Source organism: Grampus griseus, assembly GCF_964374135.1.
Source record: "Grampus griseus genome assembly, chromosome: 18".
NCBI classification, from domain to species: Eukaryota; Metazoa; Chordata; class Mammalia; order Artiodactyla; family Delphinidae; genus Grampus; species Grampus griseus.
Window position 1 is genome coordinate 5,186,401 of NC_139012.1, and position 26,893 is coordinate 5,213,293.

Genomic DNA, 26,893 nt, shown 5'->3' on the forward strand with positions numbered 1-26,893 from the left:
CTCGGTGCTTCTGGTGGAGACCAAACTACTGGGGGGGATGAGGGTGCCTCCTCTTCCTCTAAAATAGATAAAACGAAAAGTTTTGTTTTGAGAAGCAGAACATTTTAGAATAAGTGGAGAAACAAAATAAATGATACTACTGTTTCAGTTTTCCTAGCAACATTATTTAAGTAGCATTTGATGGAGACCAGAGGCAAAGAATACTGTGGCTAAGTGTGAAATTTGGAAATTAGGAACTGAGGGGGTGGGTCCTGGAAGGGGAAATTTCTACAACATCAGCCATGATTTAGAGCAGGAGGTACACCCCAGGAGGCAGAGCCGGGCTAAGCAAGAAATGCAAAGGCAGTGTCAATTATCTCCTTGGGAGAGAAGAAGAAAGGGTGAATGAAAAAGAACATAGAAAAATCTATAAGAGGAGTCAGTTGGTTGTACCAACAACATAGGTAGAAATGGACATGGCAGGCTAGCCGGTAGTTTGATTTCAGCATCAGCTTTGGTAATAAACATACTTCATTAACATATGTGTCCACTCACCGTCCATTGAAACCAGAGAGTTGAAAAGATCTTTAAGAATGTGTTTGCTGAAAACTGTTTACACTGTGTTGAAAATGCCCTCCAGTCGGGGCAAATCAAATTAGAGTATGGAACACAACTTCTGACCTCCTTGAAAAGTTTTCATTGTCCTTTCTTTGCTAAAATAAAAGTATTATATGCCAAGAATGGAAAGTCTAAATAGTTCGGTTTCTAAGTTTATTTAAAAGTTGTTTCTATAGAGGCTAGCCTCTATTTGAACTTCCTAGGCACAGATTTGCTGCTCTAGATAAAATTGAACGGCCTGCACTCATTTTTTTTCTGAAACTGATGTAGATTTTTAAAGTGGAAAAAAGAATATGAGGGATCCATCAGGTACCGAAGCAACTGCTGTTTTTGAGATGGAAATTAAGATGCAGGTCAAAACTTTGAAGAGAAAGGTCATATAGAAATGGACAGGAAGAGCAACCAGATGCCAGGTATTCTTCTTAAAATGTTCTTAGAAAATTGCCCTTAAATTGGGTTCAGGTAGAAAAAATGAAGACACGTGAGTCAGTACTGATATTTCATCTATGTGAGACTATGATATTTCAGAAGTTTTAACATTTCATACCAACACGAATAAGTGAAACCGTTTAGATAAACATAATTTATTTTATTTTATTTTATTTTATTTTACGTGGCTGGGCCACAGTTCCAATATATTTGGTGGAACATTATTTTGGATGTTTCTGTGGTGTTTTTAGGATGAGATTAACATTTAACATTGTACTTTTAAAAATACATTTTAAATTAATTAATTTATTTTTTAAATTTAATAATTTTGGCTGTGTTGGGTCTTGTTGCTGCATGTGGACTTTCTCTAGTTGCGGCGAGCAGGGGCTACTCTTTGTTGTGGTGCTCGGGCTTCTCATTGCAGTGGCTTCTCTTGTTGCAGAGCATGGGCTCTAGGTGCATGCAGGCTTCAGTAGTTGCAGAATGTGGGCTCAGTAGTTGTGGTTCTGGGCTCACGAACACGGGCTTAGTTGCTCCATGGCATGTGGGATCTTTCCGAACCAGGGCTTGAACCCGTGTCCCCTGCATTGGCAGGCAGATTCTTAACCACTGTGCCACCAGGGAAGTCCCAAGATAAACATAATCTTTGATAAAAAATGATTGAATGGAATGCAGCTAAGCTGCCTGTCCTCAGGAACTGTACTTTCTACAACTTTGCCTGAGCTCCAGTGAGGGAGGCCTGGGGCTGTCCCGTTTTGCTGACTTTCACAAAAAAAATAGCCATGTGGCTGACAGGGTCGTAGTGCTTTGGCTGGCTGAGTGTCAGGCCTGAGTCTCTGAGGTGGGAGAGCCGAGTTCAGGATATTGGACCACCAGAGACCTCCCAGCCCCATGTAATATCAATCAGCTAGAGCTCTCCCAGAGATCTCCATCTCAATGTTAAGACCCAGCTCCACTCAATGACCAGCAAGCTACAGTGCTGGACACCCTATGCCAAACAACTAGCAAAGCAGGAACACAACCCCACCCATTAGCAGAGAGACTGCCTAAAATCATAATAAGTTCACAGACACCCCAAAATACACAACTGGATGCGGTCCTGCCCACCAGAAAGACAAGACCCAGCCTCATCCACCAGAACACAGGCACCAGGCCCCTCCACCAGGAAGTCTACACAACCCACTGAACCAACTTTATCCACTGGGGGCAAACGCCAAAAACAATGGTAACTACAAACCAGCAGCCTGAGACAAGGAGACCCCAAACACAGTTAAGTTAAGCAAAATGAGAAGACAGAGAACTATGCAGCAGATGAAGGAGAAATGTAAAAGCCTACCAGACCAAACAAATGCAAAAGAAATAGGCAGTCTACCTGAAAAAGAATTCAGAGTAATGATAGAAACGATGATCCAAAATCTTGGAAATAGAATGGAGAAAATACAAGAAACATTTAACAAAGACCTAGAAGAAGTAAAGAGCAAACAAACAATGATGAACAACACAATAAATGAAATTTAAAATTCTCTAGAAGGAACCAATAGCAGAATAACTGAGGCAGAAGAACGGATAAGTGACCTGGATGCTAAAATAGTGCAAATAACTACCACAGAGCAGAATAAAGAAAAAGAATGAAAAGAATTGAGGACAGTCTCAGAGACCTCTGGGATAACATTAATAGCACCAACATTTGAATTATAGGGGTCCCAGAAGAAGAAGAGAAAAAGAAAGGAACTGAGAAAATATTTGAAGAGATTATAGTTGAAAACTTCCCTAATATAGGAAAGGAAAGAGTCAATCAAGCCCATGAAGTACAGAGAGTCCCATAGAGGATAAATCCAAGGAGAAACATGCCAAGACACATATTAATCAAACTATCAAAAATTAAATACAAAGAAAAAATATTAAAAGCAGCAAGGGAAAACCAACAAATAACATACAAGGCAATCCCCATAAAGTTAACAGCTGATCTTTCAGCAGAAACTCTGAAAGCCAGAAAGGACTGGCAGGACATATTTAAAGTGATGAAAGGGAAAAAACTACAACCAAAATTACTCTACCCAGCAAGGATCTCATTCACATTCAACGGTGAAATTAAAACCTTTACAGACAAGAAAAGCTAAGAGAATTCAGCACCACCAAACCAGCTTTACAACAAACGCTAAAGGAACTTCTCTAGGCAGGAAATACAAGAGAAGGAAAAGACCTACAAAAACAAACCCAAAACAATTAAGAAAATGGTAATAGGAATATACATATCGATAATTACCTTAAATGTAAATGGATGAAATGTTCCAACCAAAAGACATTGACTGGCTGGCTGAATGGATACAAAAACAAGACCTGTATATATGCTGTCTACAAGAGACCCACTTCAAACCTAGGGACACATACAGACTGAAAATGAGGGGATGGAAAAAGATATTCCAAGCAAATGGAAATCAAAAGAAAGCTGGAGTAGCAATTCTCATATCAGACAAAATAGACTTTAAAATAAAGACTATTACAAGAGACAAAGAAGCACACTACATAATGATCAAGGGATCAATCCAAGAAGAAGATATAACAATTGTAAATATTTATGCACCCAACATAGGAGCACCTCAATACATAAGGCAAATGCTAACAGCCATAAAAGGGGAAATCGACAGTAACACAGTCATAGTAGGGAACTTTAACACCCCACTTTCACCAATGGACAGATCATCCAAAATGAAAATAGATAAGGAAACACAAGCTTTAAATGATACATTAATCAAGATGGACTTAATTGATATTTATAGGACATTCCATGCAAAAACAACAGAATACACTTTCTTCTCAAGTGCTCATGGAACATTCTCCAGGATAGATCATATCTTGGGTCACAAATCAAGCCTTGGTAAATTTAAGAAAATTGAAATCGTATCAAGTATCTTTTCCAATCACAACACTATGAGACTAGATATCAATTACAGGGAAAAATCTGGAAAAAATACAAATACATGGAGGCTAAACAATACACTACTGAAAAACCAAGAGATCACTGAAGAAATCAAAGAGGAAATCAAAAAATATCTAGAAACAAATGACAATGAAAACAAGATGACCCAAAACCTATGGGATGCAGCAAAAGCAGTTCTAAGCGGGAAGTTTATAGCTATACAAGCCTACCTCAAGACACAAGAAAAATCTCACATAAACAACCTAAACTTACACCTAAAGCAATTAGAGAAAGAATAACAAAAAAACCTCAAAGTTAGCAGAAGGAAATAAATCATAAAGATCACATTAGAAATAAATGAAAAAAAATGAAGGAAACAATAGCAAAGATCAATAAAACTAAAAGCTGGTTCTTTGAGAAGATAAACAAAATTGATAAACCATTAGCCAGACTCATCAAGAAAAATGGGAAAATAAATCAACAGAATTAAAAATGAAAAGGAAGAGAGATTGGGTCAAGATGGCAGAGTAGAAGGACATGCCCTCACTCCCTCTTTCAAGAACACCAGAATCATAACTAACTGCTGAGCAATCATTGACAGGAAGACACTGGAACTCACCAAAAAGGATACCCCACATCCAGAGACAAAGGAGAAGCCACAGTGAGATGGTAGGAGGGGCGTAATCACAATAAAATCAAATTCCATAACTGCTGGGTGGGTGACTCAGAAACTGGAGAACACTTATACCACAGAAGTCTACCCACTGGAGTGAAGGTTCTGAGCCCCATGCCAGGCTTCCGAACCTGGAGGTCCAGCAACGGGAGGAGGAATTCCTAGAGAATCAGACTTTGAAGGCTAGTGGGAATTGATTGCAGGACTTCAACAGGACTGGGGGAAACAGAGATTCCACTCTTGGAGGGCACACACAAAGTAGTGTGAGCATTGGGATCAAGGGGAAGGAGCAGTGATGCCATAGGATACTGAACCAGACCTACCTGCTAGTGTTGGAGGGTCTCCTGCAGAGGCAGGGAGTGGCTGTGCCTTACCATGAGGACAGGATACTGGCAGAAGAAGTTCTGGGAAGTACTCCTTGGCATGAGCCTTCCCAGATTCCACCTTTAGCCCCACCAAAGAGCCCGGGTAGGCTCCAGTGTTGGGCCGCCTCAGGCCAAACAACCAACAGGGAGGGAACCCAGCCCCACCCAGCCCCACCCATCAGCAGACAAGTGGATTAAAGTTTTATTGAGCTCTGCCCATCAGAGCAACAGCCTGCTCTACCCACCACCAGTCCCTCCCATCAGGAAACTTCCACAAGCCTCTTAGATAGCCTCATCCACCAGAGGGCAGACAGCAGAAGCAAGAAGAACTACAATACTGAAGCCTGTGGAACAAAAACCACATTCACAGAAAAACAGACAAGATGAAAAGGCAGAGGGCTATGTACCAGATGAAGGAACAAGATAAAACCCCAGAAAAACAACTAAATGAAGTGGAGATAGGCAACCTTCCAGAAAAAGAATTCAGAATAATGATAGTGAAGATGATCCAGGACCTCGGAAAAAGAATGGAGGCAAAGATCGAGAAGATGCAAGAAATGTTTAACCAAGATCTAGAAGAATTAAAGAACAAACAGAGAAGAACAATACAATAACTGAAATGAAAAATACACTAGAAGGAATCAATAGCAGAATAACTGAAGCAGAAGAACAGATAAGTGACCTGGAAGACAGAAGGGTGGAATTCACTGCTGCGGAACAGAATAAAGAAAAAAGAATGAAAAGAAATGAAGACAGCCTAAGAGATGTATAGGACAACATTAAACAAAACAACATTCACATTATAGGGGTCCCAGAAGGAGAAGAGAGAGAGAAAGGATCTGAGGAAATATTTGAAGAGATTACAGTCGAAAACTTCCCTCTCATGGGAAAGGAAATAGCCACCCAAGTCCAGGAAGTGCAGCAAGTCCCACACAGGATAAACCCAAGGAGAAACATGTTGAGACACATAGTAATCAAATTGGCAAAAATTAAAGACAAAAAAAATTATTGAAAGCAGCAAGGGAAAAATGACAAATAACATACAAGGGAATGCCCATAAGGTTAACAGCTGATTTCTCAGCAGAAACTCTACAGGCCAGAAGGGAGTGGCATAACATACTTAAAGTGATGAAAGGGAAGAACCTACAACCAAGATTACTCTACCCGGCAAGGATCTCATTCAGATTTGACAGAGAAAACAAAAGCTTTACAGACAAGCAAAAGCTAAGATAATTCAGCACCACCAAACCAGCTCTACAACAAATGCTAAAGGAACTTCTCTAAGTGGGAAACACAAGAGAAGAAAAGGACCTACAAAAACCAACCCAAAACAATTAAGAAAATGATAATAGGAACATACACATTGATAATTACCTTAAATGTAAATGGATTAAATGCTCCAACCAAAAGACATTGATTGGCTGAATGGATACAAAAACAAGACCTGTATATATGCTGTCTACAAGAGACCCACTTCAGACCTAGGGACACACAGAGACTGAAAGTGAAGGGATGGAAACAGCTATTCCATGCAAATGGAAATCAAAAGAAAGTTGGAGTAGCAATTCTCATATCAGACAAAACAGACTTTAAAATAAAGACTATTACAAGAGACAAAGAAGCACACTACATAATGATCAAGGGATCAATCTAAGAAGAAGATATAACAATTATAAATATATATGCACCCAACATAGGAGCACCTCAATACATAAGGCAACTGCTAACAGCTATAAAACAGGAAATCAACTGTAACACAGTAATAGTGGGGGACTTGAACACCTCACTTACACCAATGGACACATCATCCAAACAGAAAATTACTAAGGAAGCACAAGCTTAAAATGACACAATACACCAGATAGATTTAATTGATATTTATAGGACATTCCATCCAAAAACAGCAGATTACACTATCTTCTCAGGTGTGCATGGAACATTCTCTAGGAAAGATCACATCTTGGGTCACAAATCAAGCCTCAGTAAATTTAAGAAAATTGAAATCATATCAAGCATCTTTTCTGATCACAATGCTATGAGATTAGAAATCAATTACATGGAAAAAACATAAGAAACACAAACACATGGAGGCTAAACAATACGTCACTAAATAACCAAGCGATCACTGAAGAAATCAAAGAGGAAATTAAAAAATACCTAGAGACAAATGACAATGAAAACACGATGATCCAAAACCTATGGGATGCAGCAAAAGCAGTTCTAAGAGGGAAGTTTATAGCTATACAAGCCTACCTCAAGAAACAAGGCAAATCTCAAATAGACAATCTAACCTTACACCTGAAAGAACTAGAGAAAGAAGAATAAACAAAACCCAAAGTCAGCAGAAGGAAAGAAATCATAAAGATCAGAGCAGCAATAAATGAAATAGAAACAAAGAAAACAATAGCAAAGATCAATAAAACTAAAAACTGGTTCGTTGAGGAGATAAAGAAAATTGATAACCCTTTAGGCAGACTCATTAACAAAAAGGGGGAGAGGACTCAAATCAATAAAATTAGAAATGAAAAAGGGGAAGTTACAACAGACACCGCAGAAATACAAAGCATCCTAAGAGACTATTACAAGAAACTTGATGCCAATAAAATGGACAAACTGGAAGAAATAGACAAATTCTTAGAAAGGTATAACCTTCCAAGATTGAACCAGGAAGAAATAGAAAATATGAACAGACCAATCACAAGTAATGAAATTGAAACTGTGACTAAAAATCTTCCAACAAACAAAAGTCCAGGACCAGATGGCTTCACAGGTGAATTCTATCAAACATTTAGAGAAAAGCTAATACCCATCCTTCTCAAACTCTTCCAAAAAATTGCAGAGGAAGGAAAACTCTCAAACTCATTCCATGAGGCCACCATCACCCTGATACCAAAACCAGACAAAGATAACACAAAAAAAGCAAATTACAGACCAATATCACTGATGAATATAGATGCAAAAATCCTCATAAAATAATAGCAAACAGAATCCAACAACACATTAAAAGGATCATACACCATGATCAAGTGAGATTTATCCCAGAGATGCAAGGATTCTTCAATATATGTAAATCAATCAATGTGATACACCATATTAACAAATTGAAGAATAAAAACCATATGACCATCTCAATAGATGCAGAAAAAGCTTTTGACAAAATTCAACACCCATTTATGATAAAAACTCTCCAGAAAGTGGGCACAGAGAAAACCTACTTCAACATAATAAAGGCCATATATGACAAACCCACAGCAAACATCATTCTCAGTGGTGAAAAACTGAAAGCATTTCCTCTAAGATCAGGAACAAGACAAGGATGTCCACTCTCACCACTAGTATTCAACATAGTTTTGGAAGTCCGAGCTATGGCAATCAGAGAAGAAAAAGAAATAAAAGGAATACAAATTGGAAAATAAGAAGTAAAACTGTCACTGATTGCAGATGACATGATACTATACACAGAGAATCCTAAAGATGTCACCAGAAAACTACTAGAGCTAATCAATGAATTAGGTAAAGTTGCAGTATCCAAAATTAATGCACAGAAATCTCTTGCATTCCTATACACTAATGATGAAAAATCTGAAAGAGAAATTAAGGAAACACTCCCATTTACCATTGCAACAAAAAGAATAAAATACCTAGGAATAAACCTACCTAGGGAGACGAAAGACCTGTATGCCGAAAACTACAAGACACTGATGAAAGATATTAAAGATGATACCAAAAGATGGAGAGATATACCATGTTCTTCGATTGGAAGAATCAATATTGTGAAAATGACTATACTACCCAAAGCAATCTACAGATTCAATGCAATCCCTACCAAATTACCAATGACATTTTTTACAGAACTAGAACAAAAATCTTAAAATTTGTATGGAGACACAAAAGACCCTGAATAGCCAAAGCAGTCTTGAGGGAAAAAAACGGAGCTGGAGGAATCAGACTCCCTGACTTCAGACTATACTACAAAGCTACAGTAATCAAGACAATATGGTACTGGCACAAAAACAGAAATATAGATCAATGGAACAAGATAGAAAGCCCAGAGATAAACCCACACACCTATGGTTAACTAATCTATGACAAAGGAGGCAAGGATATACAATGGAGAAAAGACAGCCTCTTCAGTAAGTGGTGTTGGGAAAACTGGACAGCTACATGTAAAAGAATGAAATTAGAACACTCCCTAACACCGTACACAAAAATAAACTCAAAATGGATTTGAGACCTAAATGTAAGACCTGACACTATAAAACTCTTAGAGGAAAACATAGGAAGAACACTCTTTGACATAAATCACAGCAAGATATTTTTTGATCCACTCCTAGAGTAATGGAAATAAAAACAAAAATAAACAAATGGGACCTAATGAAACTTCAAAGCTCTTGCACAGCAAAGGAAACCATAAACAAGATGAAAAGACAACCCTCAGAATGGGAGAAAATATTTGCAAACGAATCAACGGACAAAGGATTAATCTCCAAAATATATAAACAGCTCATGCATCTCAATATTAAAAAAACAAACAACCCAATCCAAAAATAGGCTGAAGACCTAAACAGACATTTCTCCAAAGAAGACAAACAGATGGCCAAGAAGCACATGAAAGGATGCTCAACATCACTAATCATTAGAGAAATGCAAATCAAAAGTACAATGAGGTATCACCTCACACCAGTCAGTATCGCCATCATCAAAAAATCTACAAACAGGGACTTCCCTGGTGGTGCAGTGGTTGAGAATTCGCCTGCCGTTGCAGGGGATGCGGGGTTCGATCCCTGGTCTGGGAGGATCCCACATGCCGCGGAGTAGCTGAGCCCGTGTGCCACGACTGTTGAGGCCCGCGCCCTTGGAGCCCGTGCTCTGCAACGGGGGAAGCCACCGCAATGAGAAGCCTTCGTACAGCAACAAAGACCCAATGCAGCCAAAACCAAATAAATTTAAAAAAAAATCTACAAACAATAAATGCTGGAGAGGGTGTGGAGAAAAGGGAACCCTCTTGCACAGTTGGTGGGAATGTAAATTGATATAGCCACTATAGAGAACAGTATGGAGGTTCCTTAAAAATCTAAAAATAGAACTACCATACGATCCAGCAATCCCACTACTGGGCATATACCCTGAGAAAGCCATAATTCAAAAAGAGTCATGTACCACAATGTTCATTGCAGCTCTATTTACAATAGCCAGGACACAGAAGCAACCTAATTGTCCATCAACAGATGAATGGATAAAGAAGATGTGGCACATTTATACAATAGAATATTATTCAGCCATAAAAAGAAACAAAATTGAGTTATTTGTAGTGAGGTGGATGGACCTAGAGTCTGTCATACAGAGCGAAGTAAGTCAGAAAGAGAAAAGCAAATACCGTATGCTAACACATATATATGGAATATATAAAAAAAAGGTTCTGATGAACCTAGGGGCAGGACAGGAGTAAAGACGCAGACGTAGAGAATGGACTTGAGGACACGGGGAGGGGGAAGGGTAAGCTGGGACGAAGTGAGAGAGTGGCATGGACATATATACACTCCCAAATGTAAAATAGATAGCTAGTGGGAAGCAGTCGCATAGCACAGGGAGATCAGCTCGGTGCTTTGTGACCACCTAGAGGGGTGGGAGGGAGCCACAAGAGGGAGGAGATATGGGGATATATGTATACATATAGCTGATTCACTTTGTTATACAGCAGAAAGTAAAACAGCATTGCAAAGCAATTCTACTCCAATAAAGATGTTAAAAAAGAAATGACTGAATGACTTGGCTCTAGGAATGTTATCCTCCTCAACCCCCTTTTTTCAGAAGGAAGGAACTTGGTGGTTTGGGAAGCAACCTGTCTCGTCAAGAACCTGATCTGCTGGTGGTTGAGCAGGGACTGGAGAGTGAAGCCCAGTCTGCCCAGCGTTCCTGGGCCTCAGTCCTGATGCCGACACATGAGAGCAGCTTGGTCACAGTTCCCGGCAAGGCCCTCAAATTCCCCAAGCATCTGTTTCCTCATGTGCAAAACAGGGATTTACAATAATCCTTCATGTGGTTATTGTATCCAGTTGGTAATGCATGTGGCGGCACTTTCTAAACCTCTATAAATGCTATACCGATTACGTTATTATTCTTCCCATGATGTTACACGGTGTTCTCTGTGTACCTGATGAGAAAGCTGAGGCCTAGGGTTACAAATTCACAGGAGGTGATTCCAGAATTGGGTCTCAATTCCAGCGTATATGCTTTTCATTCTGCTGAAATTTTACTTCAGAATCACATTCTTGTCCTTCTGAGAAGTAGGATCAGTTCCTTTTCCTTCTGTTTTGATGTTTCATTTCTCCTAAACCTGCAACCCCACGGTGCATCCTTACTGAGTTCTATAGCATGTCTTTCACTAATAGAAGTAAACCCTAAAAAAAAGTTTCTACCGAGTCCTATATTTGAATATTGTTTCTGTATGTGTCAGCTTCCTCTTCATGAAAATCCTATCAAAGCTTGGCTGTGACACATGACAAAGACCCAGAGACTGGGTAAGCCAATTTTACACAGCATCTAGTGGAGCCCACCGAGAGGCAGGTGTGCAAAGGTTTAGCAATGCTCACCATGGTTGTAACGGCCATAAAGATGGTCTCTCATCTATAGATCATAATCTAGTCCATGAAATGTCATAATATAAGGAAAAATCTTATTAATACTTAAAGAGCTATATCATATCGGAAGTAGTTCGAAGTTTCAGAAATCTTAGATGTCACATGTCACCTAGCATGGTTAATTGGATGGAAGCCCCAAAACATGCCTTTATTCTGCACCCCAGATACTCCGAAAGGAATAACAAGTATCACAGTGCATGAAGTACAGTATATCAAATATCCCTCAAATATATTTGTCTTCCTAAAATAGATTTGCCTGTCTTTTATGCCTTCATTTGAGTTACTAATAAACATCTTGAGAAAGATGGATCTCAAGTCAGGGGCATGTTGAACTTTTGAACTCCGTGGCAGCCTCAGACAATTAAACAGCAGATGGCATCCTGATGTTGTAAATCTGGGTTAGTCCCCAAATCTCCCGTTCCTTCAACATTTCAGTATCACAGTTGCGATGATCCGAGAGTAACTGTCGACTGCATCTGGCACATTTGAAACACGTGCCTAGTAACCCTAACAAAAAATGTTAAATTGCTTGGGTCTAGCTTGACATGTTTTTAGTGAACGCACAATCACCAGATTCTTTTCTAAATACTCACAGACAATCCACTGAAAAGAGTTAATTGTATATTTTGGCCACAATTCACAAAAGTCTATAGTTTCTGGAAATTCCAGAAGATTTGTACTATTTGCCATTCTCCAGCCAAAAAAAAAAAAAGAAAAAAAAAACCTCATAGAATCCATATATTTTTTTAAAATTATAAAATTTTTCTGAGATTACACATGTTTATTGAACCCATTCAGATGTAATGCTCATGTACAGAGAGATTTGAATATGTTGAAACTGACTGGTTTTGTTTAAATATTCTTTGCAGCTGACTTGCATTTTGTTTTTTCCTCATCAGAGCTGCCCTACCCTTTGCACTCTGGGACCGTCCTCAGAGTTGAAGGCACCAAAGCCATATGGGAATCGCACAGTTCAGCTTTTGGTCAACATGACATCATATTTCCCAAAGGCCCATGCCTTCTTTGTTCTTGTTGCTTCAAACAAACAAACAAAGAAAAAAAAAACTGTATTTTTTTCTAGCATTTCTCATGAACTTCGTTTGTCATGGGTTTGAGCCTTTCCTGACATTGTTCTTACAGGTTCGTTTCATGCTTTCCTCATGTGTCCATTTAATTTCACCTGTGTACATCCCACTTACAGAGGATAAACGTGCTTTGAGTGATTCATCAGAAGCTGAGTCACAGATGAGTAAAATCAAGTGAGCATAAGAAGGGAAAATTCTTACGGAATAGGCATAACTTTCCAGACTCCATTTCCAAATGTTTGCCGTTTCCTCCTTCTTTCCGGAGTGATTCCTCAGGCGATGCTTGAGGAATCACTGGAAAAGTCTGTCACAGGAAGTCCCCAGTGTCCCCTGAAACACCTCCCCAACGTCAGTAGCTGTTGGAGTGTTTGCTTTAAAAAACTTCCAGTGTGGGGGCTTCCCTGGTAGCGCAGTGGTTGAGAGTCCGCCTGCCGATGCAGGGGACACGGGTTCGTGCCCTGGTCCGCGAGGATCCCCCATGCTGCGGAGCGGCTGGCCCCGTGAGCCGTGGCCGCTGAGCCTGCGCGTCTGGAGCCTGTGCTCCGCGATGGGAGAGGCCACAACAGTGAGAGGCCTGCATACCGAAAAAAAAAAACAAAAAAACAAAAACTCCCAGTGCTGCCCAGGAGAAGCTATATGAGCTGGGCCTTCATTCATATATTCATTCATTCACACATTTAACAAAGATTTTTTTTTTTACATCTTTATTGGAGTATAATTGCTTTACAATGGTGTGTTAGTTTCTGCTTTATAACAAAGTGAATCAGCTATACATATACATATATCCCCATATCTACTCCCTCTTGTGTCTTCATCCCACCCTCCTTATCCCACCCCTCTAGGTGGTCACAAAGCACCGAGCTGATCTCCCTGTGCTATGTGGCTGCTTCCCACTAGCTATCTATTTTACATTTGGGAGTGTATATATATCCATGCCACTTTCTCACTTCGTCCCAGCTTACCCCTCCCCCTCCCCATGTCCTCAAGTCCATTCTCTAGTAGGTCTGCATTTTTATTCCTGTCCTGCTGCTAGGTTCTTCAGAACCATTGTTTTTTTTTTTTTTTTTTTTTTTTAGATTCCATACATATGTGTTAGCATACAGTATTTGTTTTTCCCTTTCTGACTTACTTAACTCTGTAATACAGTCTCTAGGACCATCCATCTCATTACAAATAACTCAATTTCGTTTCTTTTTATTGCTGTAATATTTCTTTTCATGGTATAACATTACATCAGTAATATTCCATTGTATACATGTACCACATCTTCTTTATCCATTCATCTGTCGATGGACACTTAGGTTGCCTCCATGTCCTGGCTATTGTACATAGTGCTGCAGTGAACATTGTGGTACATGACTCTTTTTGAATTATGGTTTTCTCAGGGTATATGCCCAGTAGTGGGATTGCTGGGTCGTATGGTAGTTCTATTTTTAGTTTTTTAAGGAACCTCCATACTGTTCTCCATAGTGTCTGTATCAATATACATTCCCACCAACTATGCAAGAGGGTTCCCTTTTCACCACACCCTCTCCAGCATTTATTGTTTATAGACTTTTTATGATGGCCATTCTGACTGGTGTGAGGTGATACCTCATTGGAGTTTTGATTTGCATTCCTCTAATGATTAGTGATGTTGAACATCCTTTCATGTGTTTGTTGGCAATCTGTATATCTTCTTTGGAGAAATGTCTATCTAGGTCTTCTGCCCATTTTTGGATTGGGTTGTTTGTTTTTTTGATATTGAGCTGCATGAGCTGCTTATATATTTTGGAGATTCTTTGTCAGTTGCTTCGTTTGCAAATATTTTCTCCCATTCTGAGGGTTGTCTTTCCTCTTGTTTATGGTTTCCTTTGCTGTGCGAAAGCTTTTAAGCTTCATTAGGTCCCATTTGTTTCTTTTTTATTTTATTTCTATTTCTCTAGGAGGTGAGTCAATTGGATCTTGCCGTGATTTATGTCAAAGAGTGTTCTGCCTATGTTTTCCTCTAAGAGTTTGATAGTGTCTGGCCTTACATTTAGGTCTTTAAACCATTTTGAGTTTATTTTTGTGTATGGTGTTAGGAAGTGTTCTAATTTCATTCTTTTACATGTAGCTGTACAGTTTCCCCAGCACCACTTATTGAAGAGGCTGTCTTTTCTCCATTGTATATTCTTGCCTCCTTCATCAAAGATAAGGTGACTATATGTGCATGGGTTTATCTCTGGGCTTTCTATCTTGTTCCATTGATCTATATTTCTGTTTTTGTGCCAGTACCACACTGTCTTGATGACTGTAGCTTTGTAGTATATTCTGAAGTCCAGGAGCCTGATTCCTCCAGCTCCGTTTTTCTTTCTCAAGATTGCTTTGGCTATTCGAGGTCTTTTGTGCTTCCATACAAATTGTGAAATTTTTGTTCTAGTTCTGTGAAAAATGCCATTGGTAGTTTGATAGGGATTGCATTGAATCTACAGATTGCTTTGGGTAGTATAGTCGTTTTCACAATGTTGATTCTTCGAATCCAAGCACATGGTATATCTCTCCATCTGTTTGTATCATCTTTAATTTCTTTCATCAGTGTCATAATTTTCTGCATACAGGTCTTTTGTCTCCTTAGGTAGGCTTATTCCTAGGTATTTTATTCTTTTTGTTGCTATGGTAAGTGGGAGTGTTTCCTTAATTTCTCTTTCAGATTTTTCATCATTAGTGTATAGGAATGCAAGAGCTTCCTGTGCATTAATTTTGTATCCTGCTACTTTAGCAAATTCATTGATTAGCTCTAGTAGTTTTCTGGTAGCATCTTTAAGATTCTCTAATGTATAGTACCATGTCATCTGTAAAGAGTGACAGCCTTACTTCTTCTTTTCCAATTTGGATTGCTTTTATTTCTTTTTCTTCTCTGATTGCTGTGGCTAAAAATTCCAAAACTATGTTGAATAATAGTGGTGAGCGTGGAAAACCTTGTCTTGTTCCTGATCTTATAAGAAATGGTTTCAGTTTTTCACCATTGAGGACGATGTTGGCTGTGGGTTTGTCATATATGGCCTTTATTATGTTGAGGTAAGTTCTCTCAATGCCTACTTTCTGGAGGATTTTTTTATCATAAATGGGTGTTGAATTTTGTAAAAAGCTTTTTCTGCATCTATTGGGATTATCATATGGCTTTTCTCCTTCAGTTTGTTAATATGGTTTATCACATTGATTGATTTGTGCATATTGAAGAATCCTTGCATTCCTGGGAGAAACCCCAGTTGATCATGGTGGATGATCCTTTTAATGTGCTGTTGGAGTCTGTTTGCTAGTATTTTGTTGAGAATTTTTGCATCTATGTTCATCAGTGATATTGGTCTGTCATTTTCTTTCTTTGTGACATTTTTGTCTGGTTTTGGTATCAGGGTGATGGTAGCCTCGTAGAATGACTTTGGGAGTGTTCCTCCCTCTGCTATATTTTGGAAGAGTTTGAGAAGGATAGGTGTTAGCTCTTCTCTAAATGTTAGATAGAATTCGCCTGTGAAGCCATCTGGTCCTGGGCTTTTGTTTGTTGGAAGATTTTTAATCACAGTTTCAATTTCAGTGCTTGTGATTGGTCTGTTTATATTTTCCATTTCTTCCTGGTTCAGTCTCAGAAGGTTCTGCTTTTATAAGAATTTGTCCATTTCTTCAAGGTTGTCCATTTTATTGGCATATAGTTGCTTGTAGTAATCTCTCATGATCTTTTATATTTCTGCAGTGTCAGTTGTTACTTCTTTTTCATTTCTAATTCTATTGATTTGAGTCTTTCCCCTTTTTTTCTTGATGAGTCTGACTAATGGTTTACCAATTTTGTTGATCTTCTCAAAGAACCAGTTTTTAGTTTTATTGATCTTTGCTATTGTTTCCTTTATTTCTTTTTCATTTATTTCTGATGTGATCTTTATGATTTATTTCCTTCTGCTAACTTTGGGGTTTTTTGGTTCTTCTTTCTCTAATTGCTTTTGGTGTAAGGTTAGATTGTTTATTTGAGATGTCTGTTTCTTGAGGTAGGATTGTATTGCTATAAACGTCCCTCTTAGAACTGCTTTTGCTGCATCACATCGGTTTTTTGTCGTTGTGTTTTCACTGTCATGTGTTTCTAGGTATTTTTTGATTTCCTCTTTGATATCTTCCGTGATCTCTTAGTTATTTAGTAGTGTATTGTTTAGCCTCCATGCGTTTGTACTTTTTCCAGATTTTTTCCCTGTAATTGGTATCTAGTCTCATAGTGTTGGGGTAAGAAAAGATACTTGATATGATTTCAATTTTCTTAAATTTACCAAGGCTTGATTTGTGACCCAAGATATGATCTATCCTGGAGAATGTTCCATGAGCACTTGAGAAGAAAGTGTATTCTGTTGTTTTTGCATGGAATGTCCTATAAATATCAATTAAGTCCATCTTGATTAATGTATCATTTAAAGCTTGTGTTTCCTTATCTATTTTCATTTGGGATGATCAGTCCTTTGGTGAAAGTGGGGTGTTAAAGTCCCTTACTATGATTGTGTTACTGTCGTTTTCTCCTTTTATGGCTATTAGCATTTGCCTTATGTATTGAGGTGCTCCTATGTTGGGTGCATATATATTTATAATTGTTATATCTTCTTCTTGGATTGATTCCTTGATTATTACATAGTGTGCTTCTTTGTCACTTGTAATAGTCTTTATTTTAAAGTCTATTTTTTCTGATATGAGAATTACAACTTCAGCTTTCTTTTGATTTCCATTTGCTTGGAATATCTTTTTACATCCCCTCACTTTCAGTCTGTATGTGTCCCTAGGTCTGAAGTGGGTCTCTTGTAGACAGCATATATACAGGTCTTGTTTTTGTATCCCTTCAGCCAGTCTGTGTCTTTTGGTGGGAGCATTTCATCCATTTACATTTAAGGTAGTTATCAATATGTATGTTCCTATTACCATTTTCTTAACTGTTTGGGGGTCTTTTACTTCTCTTATGTTTCCTGCCTAGAGAAGTTCCTTTAGCATTTGTTGTAAAGCTGGTTTGGTGATGCTGAATTCTCTTAGCTTTTGCTTGTCTGTAAAGGTTTAAATTTCTCCATCAAATCTGAATGAGATCCTAGCTGGGTAGAGTAATCTTGGTTGTAGGTTTTCCCCTTTCATCACTTTAATTATGTCCTTCCACTCCCTTCTGGCTTGTAGAGTTTCTGCTGAAAGATCAGCTGTTAACTTTATGGGGATTGCCTTGTATGTTATTTGTTGGTTTTCCCTTGCTGCTTTTAATATTTTTTCTTTGTATTTAATTTTTGATAGTTTGATTAATATGTGTCTTGGCATGTTTCTCCTTGGATTTTTCCTGTATGGGACTCTCTGTGCTCCCTGGGCTTGACTATTTCCTTTCCCATATTAGGGAGTTTTCAACTATAATCTCTTCAAATATTTTCTCAGTCCCTTTCTTTTTCTCTTCTTCTTTGGGACCCCTATAATTTGAATGTTGGTGTGTTAAGTGTTGTCCCAGAGGTCTCTGAGACTGTCCTCAATTCTTTTCATTCTTTTTCCTTTATTCTGCTCTGTGGTAGTTATTTGCACTATTTTAACTTCCAGGTCACTTATCTGTTCTTCTGCCTCAGTTATTCTGCTATTGATTCCTTCCAGGGAATTTTTAATTTCATTTTTTGTGTTGCTTATCATTGTTTGTTTGCTGTTTAGTTCTTCTAGCTCCTTGTTAAACGTTTCTTGTATTTTCTCCATTCTATTTCCAGGATTTTGGATCATCTTTACTATCATTACTCTGAATTCTTTTTCAGGTAGACTGCCTATTTCCTTGTCCTTTGTTAGGTCTGGTGGGTTTTTATCTTGCTCCTTCATCTGCTGTGTGTTTTTCTGTCTTCTCATTTTGTTTATCTTACTGTGTTTGGGGTCTCCTTTTTGCAGGCTGCAGGTTCGTATTTCCCATTGTTTTTGGTGTCTGTACCCAGTGGCTAAGGTTGGTTCAGTGGGTTTTGTAGGCTTTCTGGTGGAGAGGACTGGTGCCTGTGTTCTGTGGGTGAGGCTGGATCTTGTCTTTCTGGTGGGCAGGTCCACGTCTGGTGGTGTGTTTTGGGGTGTCTGTGGACTTATTATGATTTTAGGCAGACTCTCTGCTAATGGGTGGGGTTGTGTTCCTGTCTTGCTAGTTGTTTGGTATAGGATGTCCAGCACTGTAGCTTGCTGGTCATTGAGAGGAGCTGGGTTTTAGCATTGAGATGGAGATCTCTGGGAGAGCATTTGCCATTTGTGACTATGTGGAGCTGGAAGGTCTCTGGTGGACCAATGTCCTGAACTCAGTCTCCCACCTCAGAAGCAGTGTCCTGACACCTGGCCGGAATACCAAGTCCCTGTCAGCCACACGGCTCAGAAGAGAAGGGAGAAAGAGAGAAAGAGAGAAAGAGAGAAAGAAAGAAAGAAAGAAAGAAAGAAAGAAAGAAAGAAAGAAAGAAAGAAAGAAAGAAAGAAAGAAAGAAAATAGTTGTTAAAATAAAAAAAAATATTAAAAATAAAAAAATTAAAAATAAAAAGAAAGAAAGAAAGAAGACAGCAACCAAAGCATAATACAAATCCACCAATGATAACAAGTGCTAAAAACTATACAAAAAACCCCACAAAAACCAAAATAGTCAGACAGAACCCTAGGACCAATGTGAAAGAAAAGCTATACAGACAAAATCACACAAAGAAGCATACACATACACATTCACAAAAAGAGAAAAAGGAAAAAAAAATATATCTATATATATATATAAAAGGAAGAGAGCAATCAAATGAATAAACAAATCTACCAATGATAATAAACTCTAAATACTAAACTAAGATAAACATAAAACCAGAAACAAATTAGATGCCGAAAGCAAACCCCAAGTCTACAGTTGCTCCCAAAGTCCACCATGTCAATTTTGGGATGATTCGTTGTCTATTTAGGTATTCCACAGATGCAGGGTACATCAAGTTGATTGTGGAGATTTAATCCGCTGCTCCTGAGGCTGCTGGGAGAGAGTTCCCTTTCTCTTCTTTGTTCACACAGCTCCTGGGGTTCAGCTTTGGATTTGGCCCTGACTCTGCATGTAGGTCGCCTGACGGCATCTGTTCTTCACTCAGACAGGACGGGGTTAAAGGAGCAGCTGATTAGGGGGCTCTGGCTCACTCAGGCCGGGGAGAGGGAGGGGTATGGAATGAGGGGTGACCCTGCGGCAGTAGATGCTGGCGTGATGTTGCATCAGCTTGAGGCGCGCCGCGTGTCTTCTGGGGAAGTTGTCCCTGGATCGCAGGACGTGGCAGTGGCAGGCTGCACCGACTCCCAGGAGGGGAGGTGTGGAGAGTGACCTGTGCTTGCACACAGGCTTCTTGGTGGCTGCAGCAGCAGCCTTAGCGTTTCACGCCTGTCTTTGGTGTCCACACTGACAGCCGTGGCTTGTGCCCATCTCTGGAGCTCATTTAAGTGGTGCTCAGAATCCCCTCTCCTCGCGCACCCCGAAACAATGGTCTCTTGCCTCTTAGGCAGGTCCAGACTTTTTCCTGGACTCCCTCCCGGCTAGCTGTGGTGCACTAACTCCCTTCAGGCTGTGTTCACGCAGCCAACCCCAGTCCTCTCCCTGGTGTTGGACCTCCAAAGCACGAACCTCAGCTCCCAGCCTCTACCCCCCCAGCAGGTGAGCAGACAAGCCTCCTGGGCTGGTGAGTGCTGGTCGGCACCAATCCTCTGTGTGGGAATCTCTCTGCTTTGCCCTCCACACCCCTGTTGCTGCGCTCTCCTCCGTGGCTCCGAAGCTCCCCCCCTCTGCCACCCACAGTCTCCATCCATGAAGGGCCTTCCTAGTGTGTGGAAACCTTTCCTCCTTCACAGCTCCCTCCCACTGGTTCAAGTCCCCGCCCTATTCTCTCTGTTTTCCTTTTTTTTTTGCCCTACCCAGGTACCTGGGAAGTTTCTTGCCTTTTGGGAGGTCTGAGGTCTTCTGCCAATGTTCAGTAGGTGTTCTGTAGGAGTTGTTCCACATGTAGATGTATTTCTGATATATTTGTGGGGAGGAAGGTGATCTCCATGTCTTACTCCTCTGCCATCTTTTTTTGTTGTTGTTGTTGCGGTACGCAGGCCTCTCACTGTTGTGGCCTCTCCCGTTGCGGAGCACAGGCTCCGGACACGCGGGCTCAGCGGCCATGGCTCACGGGCCTAGCCGCTCCGCGGCATGTGGGATCTTTCCAGACCGGGGCACGAACCCTTGTCCCCTGCATTGGCAGGCGGACTCTCAACCACTGCGCCACCAGGGAAGCCCACCTCTGCCATCTTGAAGGTTTCTCTCTCAACAAAGATTCATTGAGTGTCTACTATGTGCCAAGCACTGTTCTAGGTGTTTTTAATATCTCAGGGAACAAAGAACAAGAACTTCTTAAAAAAACTTTTTTCAACTAAAAAATTAAAAATAATAAATAAAAAATTTTAAAATCTAATTAAAAAATTTTTAATAAAAAAAAATTTTAAAAGAACCCCTGCTCTCTTGCAGTTTGGCTTCATAGATGTTTTAGTGGGTCATGACGGATGAAAAGACAGAAAAGAAACTTCAGGCAGAAGTAATAGCAGATGCTAAAGCTGTGAGTCAGACAACAGCCTAGCAGCTTACAGGAAATAGCTGAAAATTCTTAAAAAGTGAAAATTCTTCACCTACCAGGTGAAGAACAGCTGGGCGTCTGGAGAGGTGGGGTGGTCCCAACAAGAAGGTTCTGAGTGTTCCTGGATCGGCTATGGTTCCTATACATAATAATCAAATATTTGTTGAAATGAAGTAAAAAAGCTATGACATGCAGTTTAAAATTTTGAGAGGTACACTGGTTCTTATAAAAAACTGTGAGTACTGAGGAATTTGGTACTTTTTTGATGAATCAATAAATGAAGGAAGGAATGAGTGACATAAGGAATTAGAACTGTCAGATTCGAATTTTAGAAAATAATTATTGTGTCCGTTTAGGAGGTGGATTTGAATGGAAAAACATCAGAAAGGAGGTGACCAGATAAAAGGAATGATAAGGACGAGAATCAGTTCCCCAGGATTGCCCCGGGGGCTCCACTCAAGGGAGTCCAAGGGCACCACCCACTGGAACATGAGAGAACACTGCCCGCTGGAGCTGTATGGTGGGCCAGCCTCGGGGCAAGACAAGGGGGATGAAAAATGGGAGCAAGATAAAGGACATCTGGGTAATAAAAACAGATTGCTGACGAGCTGGTGTTTTAAAGTTTCCGGCTAATGAAGAAGTAGTGAAAATTATTTACTGCTTTCCCTTAAATTTTATTTGAGTGATCATAGTATTAATCCTTAGGTTAGCATTACCAAACCATAAAATACACATATGACTTTGAAAAACTGAAAAAACATTTTTTCCACTTGTTATTTACTGAAAGCCTAACGAACACGAAGTTTGTTGCTGTATCTATATATGCCAGTTGAATCCAACGCACACTTCATTTCCTTTGTGAAGATTCTGAATTTACCATGATTTCCCCCGGTTGTTCCCACTGGCCTCTCTTCAACTAAACGGCTGCTGCATTCAGAGGCTTTGACACACTACTTAATACTTGATCATATATTGCTTTCTAATTATTTCTTGCTAACTACACTTGGGTGCTCAACAATTCTCTTATAATCGCCATGATGGTTATGAGGTCAGAGGTTAGGAGCAGGTTAATCTAAAATAGGATAATGTCATGGAATTAATGCAATTAATCTCAGCATTCAAGTTTTGCAAAAGCAAAACCTCCTTCCTAAGAAAAATCTTTAATGTTTTAAATTTATATTTTCAGTCAAGGGATTTTTGAAATGTCTTCATGTAAAAATTAATGTGTTAGAAAAGATAGTAAATGTCTTCTCATCTTAGCATTAGAATGATAAAAAGTCACCGATCTGTTCTTTTGGGGGCCATATAATTTTTTCATCTCTAAAGTTTATTGCAAGTTTGTAAGATTTCATGTTTCTCAGTTTCTATTTCTAATGTGTGGATGTTATTTCTATATTTGTTAAAAATGTGTCTGCATTTTGCACATTTCTAAGATGATCTGCAGGTGTGAAGTTTCTGTTCGGATTTTTAAGTAAGTTGGTTTTTGAAATCTTATCTTTACATTGGAAACACTAAGGTGCTGGGGGCTGATTTATTTTTCAGAAGACTGGCTTGATTTTTAATGTCTTATTTTAAAAGTACATTTAAAATGTTTATTAAAAGTCTTACTAATAAAATTTTGCTGCTGTTCTTCAGGTCATGATTTGGGATCTTTAGCAAGAAGAAGTGACTGTAAACCAAGTGGCACAATAAATCTGGTTAGGAATAAAAGAGGATCATTTATTTTCCAGCCACTGGGCTGAGACTTCTTGGAAGAATAATTTTGGATCAGGCCAGGATGGGGGAGCATATTCATCATATTTGCTAAAAACTGACTTGATACTTGAAATGCTTGCAGGGTTACTCCCAGGTTTGGGTCTCATCAAGGGGTCCCAAGCAACAAGCAAAACCCTCTTCCATGGGAGCATCACAGGTCAAGGTTAGATCATGGACATGAAGGTCCTATGATGGCAGCATCCGTCACACCAGAGTCTGTACAGTCGACCTTCTCTTCGCAAGTTCTTCCTTCCTCACTATCCACTCCCCATACTCTTCTCCTGAAACTGAACGTGCAATAAAAGCACACAGCCTAAAACAAGAAGGTCACTATTTGGTCAAGAATGTTTAAATAGCTCTGGATTCAACTAGAAGTCCAGGGCAGACTTATACACAAATTTTGATTTCACGCCCAGAATCATTCAGTTAATCCAACTGCACTGGACTGATAAAGTAGAAGCAGAAGCCAAGACAGCAGGAAAAGGACCGGGAGTCAGATAACACATCTCAGTTCAGGCCCAGTCCTGTTGACTAATGATATTGACCTTTCTGATCTCTGCTTCCTTATCCTGAGAACTGGTCAGCCACTGCGGCTCAGGAAAGAGGTCAAGACCAAAACACATTGGCAAGGGCCCACTATCTATTTATAAGAATCAAGAAAGCCACTTCATGAACTTCATCTTTAATGGGGTTTTTCTGTGTTCCTGGTGATTCTCTTATTTGATGGTGAACTCCTTGAGGACATGTCTCCTGGCTTGGTTGTAATCACTCATATCACCTGCATTTTGCCTCATGGGTAGAATAACAAACTCATGGAACCTCAGAAAGGCCCTGAAACTGTCAATCACCGATCAGATACCTGACACTTTACTACATTCCTGTCTAATGATCATTGTGGTGGTTAATTTTACATGTCAACGTGGCTAGACCACGGTACCCAGTTCTTTGTTAAACAGCAGTCTAGATGTTACTGTGAAGGTAGTTTTTGAATGAAATTAACATTAAGTCAGTTGACTTTGAATAAAGCAGATTATTCTTCAAAATCTGGGTAGGCTTCATCCAGTTAAAGGTCTTACGAGAAACGGCTGAGGTCCCCTAGGGAAGAACGAATTCTGTCTCCAGACTGCCTTTGGATTTAAGACTGAAACATTCACTTTTCCTTGAGTTTCTATCCTGCTGGCCTGCTCTGTAGATTTCGGACTTGCCAGCCTCCATAACTGCATGGAAAACCCTGCCTAAGACAACCATTTAGCCACCTCTCAAATACTGTCAAGTTATCAGGATGCTTTTGAGACTGGCCTTTGTAACATCATGGTCCTGGGAGTAAATCCTATCTCAACCAGTTACTAACTGTGATTTTGAGTGAGTTACTTAGACCTTTCAGAGCCTAGCTCCCCATCTATGAAATAGGTATGATACCAACTACTCTGATGGAATGTCTTGGAAATCCCAGATGATATATATGAAGCACTCATAACATAAATGGTTCTCAATAAATAGTAGTCACCATTTTGCTTTGATGAGCTACATGTGAATAAATCCTGTTATTAACTGTACTAGTAGCTAATGGCAAGGCTAGTTTGAACTTCTCAAAAGAATTCATCTTTCTAGGCTAGAAATGGACTGTGTACTCTATATTTTAGGATGGCCTTTTGTTGTAATGTTATCACGCAGGCTACAGAGATACCTCCAGACTTGAGTCAGCTTCCTTTATTCTGAGGCAGTAAAGAGAGACCTCTTAAAGGATGGCTCTCCATGGCTGGTAAGAGCAATGGCTGCTTAGCAGAACCACAACTGAATGACCAAAGGATGGGGAGATAATGGTTTAAACACTGATTAGCCCATGGAACTTGACTTAAAAAAAAAAAGTAGGAATTCAAAGGAGAACCTTTCTAAGGATAGGTTTATCCCATTAATCAGATTCCCAAATGAACCAAACGTCTTTAAAACATAATAATCGCTAACCCAAGGTGTACAGGTCTTGTGGGATAATTATTTTATATGTAAGGGCTCACATGTTTTCTAAAGACCATAACTATTGAGCAGATAATTGTTTTCTAAATGTAAGTATGAGAGATTCCAAGGGCATATCATCATGACTGACATTTTGGATATTAAGTCATAATAAATTATTAGAGATAATTTTTAAAAGGAAAAACTTGAGCTTTTGTGAAATTGAATGCTTACATTTCAAATTTAATTTGATGTGATAAGGGTTTTAGAAAGATGTATTTCAATCAATTGTTACCTAAGTGCATACTACAACACTTTTCACAAATTTTCTTTCAGTTCTAGGTCCCAAACTACTTCAGACAGGACACTGGGACTTTCTTATTTATCAATCAGTATCTAAATTCAATATTTCTGAGAAGAGACTCAAGAACAGCTTTCAAGCAAGATTTTATCACCTCTCCTTAAATCACATTTCAAATTGCTAACACGGTATTGCATACAGCACAGTGAGACCACGTGACCCACAGTCAAGACAGGGAGACATGACTTTAAAATGAGAAAGAGTCAGGAGCACAGAACTTCGTATCTAAGGATGATTTGGTTACACGATGTATTTAGACAAAGCCAGGGAGCTAACTACGAAGCTGTACTGAAATGTGTTTGTGAGAACCTGTCAGATGTCCAGCTCTGTACCAGGGGTCACTCCTTCAACAGCAGAAGCTGTCTGTCAGGAGCTATTGGCCTGTGGCAGAGTCCCAATTACCAACCAAGAGTGAAGTCAGCCAGGGACTCTCAATTAGGGAATTGTAACAATGTTTTCTTTGGGAACAAAAGTGGTACAAATACTGATGAAAGCTTATATTTGCTACTACCTATGTTTCTTAAGTCTATCACTTCTGGGGGAAAATTGAGAAATCGTACCACTTTGTATTGGTCTTTGAAAAGAACTAGGAACTTTTCCATAAATTTTAACATCCATCACCTCAAGAGTTTATCAACTTTAACATTTATCATTTTATCTTCTTCCTGTTTACTCTGTCACTTAGCATTACTTCTTTATAGAGATTTTTATGTGTGTTTTTTTTGATTTGTCAACAACATGGGATAAGACTTCTTTTACTACGACCTGGTGAGAGAGTTCATAGGATCAGGGTAGAGATCTTTGTCCGCAAGGATAAAATCCCGTGTCTCTAGATTGACCTTAAGCAATCAACATAATACTGTTTCTTTTCATGACCTTCTATTATTCAGGAAAAAAATTATCTTTCTTTGCTTAAGTTTGTAAGGCATTTTATATGTTGGGTTTTGCTCTTTCTGTCATTTGAAGCCTGTGTTATCTGCCTGTTCGTGGGAGCTGTCTCAGCAATAAGCTCTCATTCTAGGGAAAAAAACAAACTGTGCAGTAATAGTTCATTTTGTCATCACAGATAACAGATCACGAATGAGTGGTAGCGTCATAATGTATGAAAAGAGAATAATTCCTAAGGATGCTCATTTTAGAATAATACTAAAAAGAGAAAGGCAAGCTTCATTAGCGACTTTGAGAATTACTAGTTCCTGCTTCTATATGAGTTTAGTAAAACGACAGTAAATAATAGTTTAATATCAATATTGTAGACAGTCTTCAAACTTTATTAAAGTTTGAAATACATATTCAGAAGCAAGAGTCTGATTTTTACGATTTCACTTTGGTAGCCTGTGCTGTTTCACTATGTGATATAACGTGCACTACTACGTGTGAATTTAATTCCTGGATCTGCCATTCACTGTGTGAACACACTTAATTTGAGAGCTTCTCCTCATGTTCCTTGCCTTCTAGCTTCTAGTTGGCAAAACAGGAGAATAAACAACATATTTACCTGTTGTGATGAGATGAGATGAATGAG

The 26,893-nt window shown here is 39.2% G+C and overlaps 1 long non-coding RNA gene across 1 annotated transcript; it reads right to left on the minus strand.

The window, feature by feature from the left end:
• LOC309835811 lies at positions 1–26,893 on the minus strand. Its single transcript, XR_014298049.1, has 3 exons — positions 26,867–26,893; positions 21,356–21,438; positions 1–58 (listed from the first exon to the last, which is right to left on the minus strand). It is a non-coding gene; the product is annotated as an uncharacterized lncRNA (long non-coding RNA).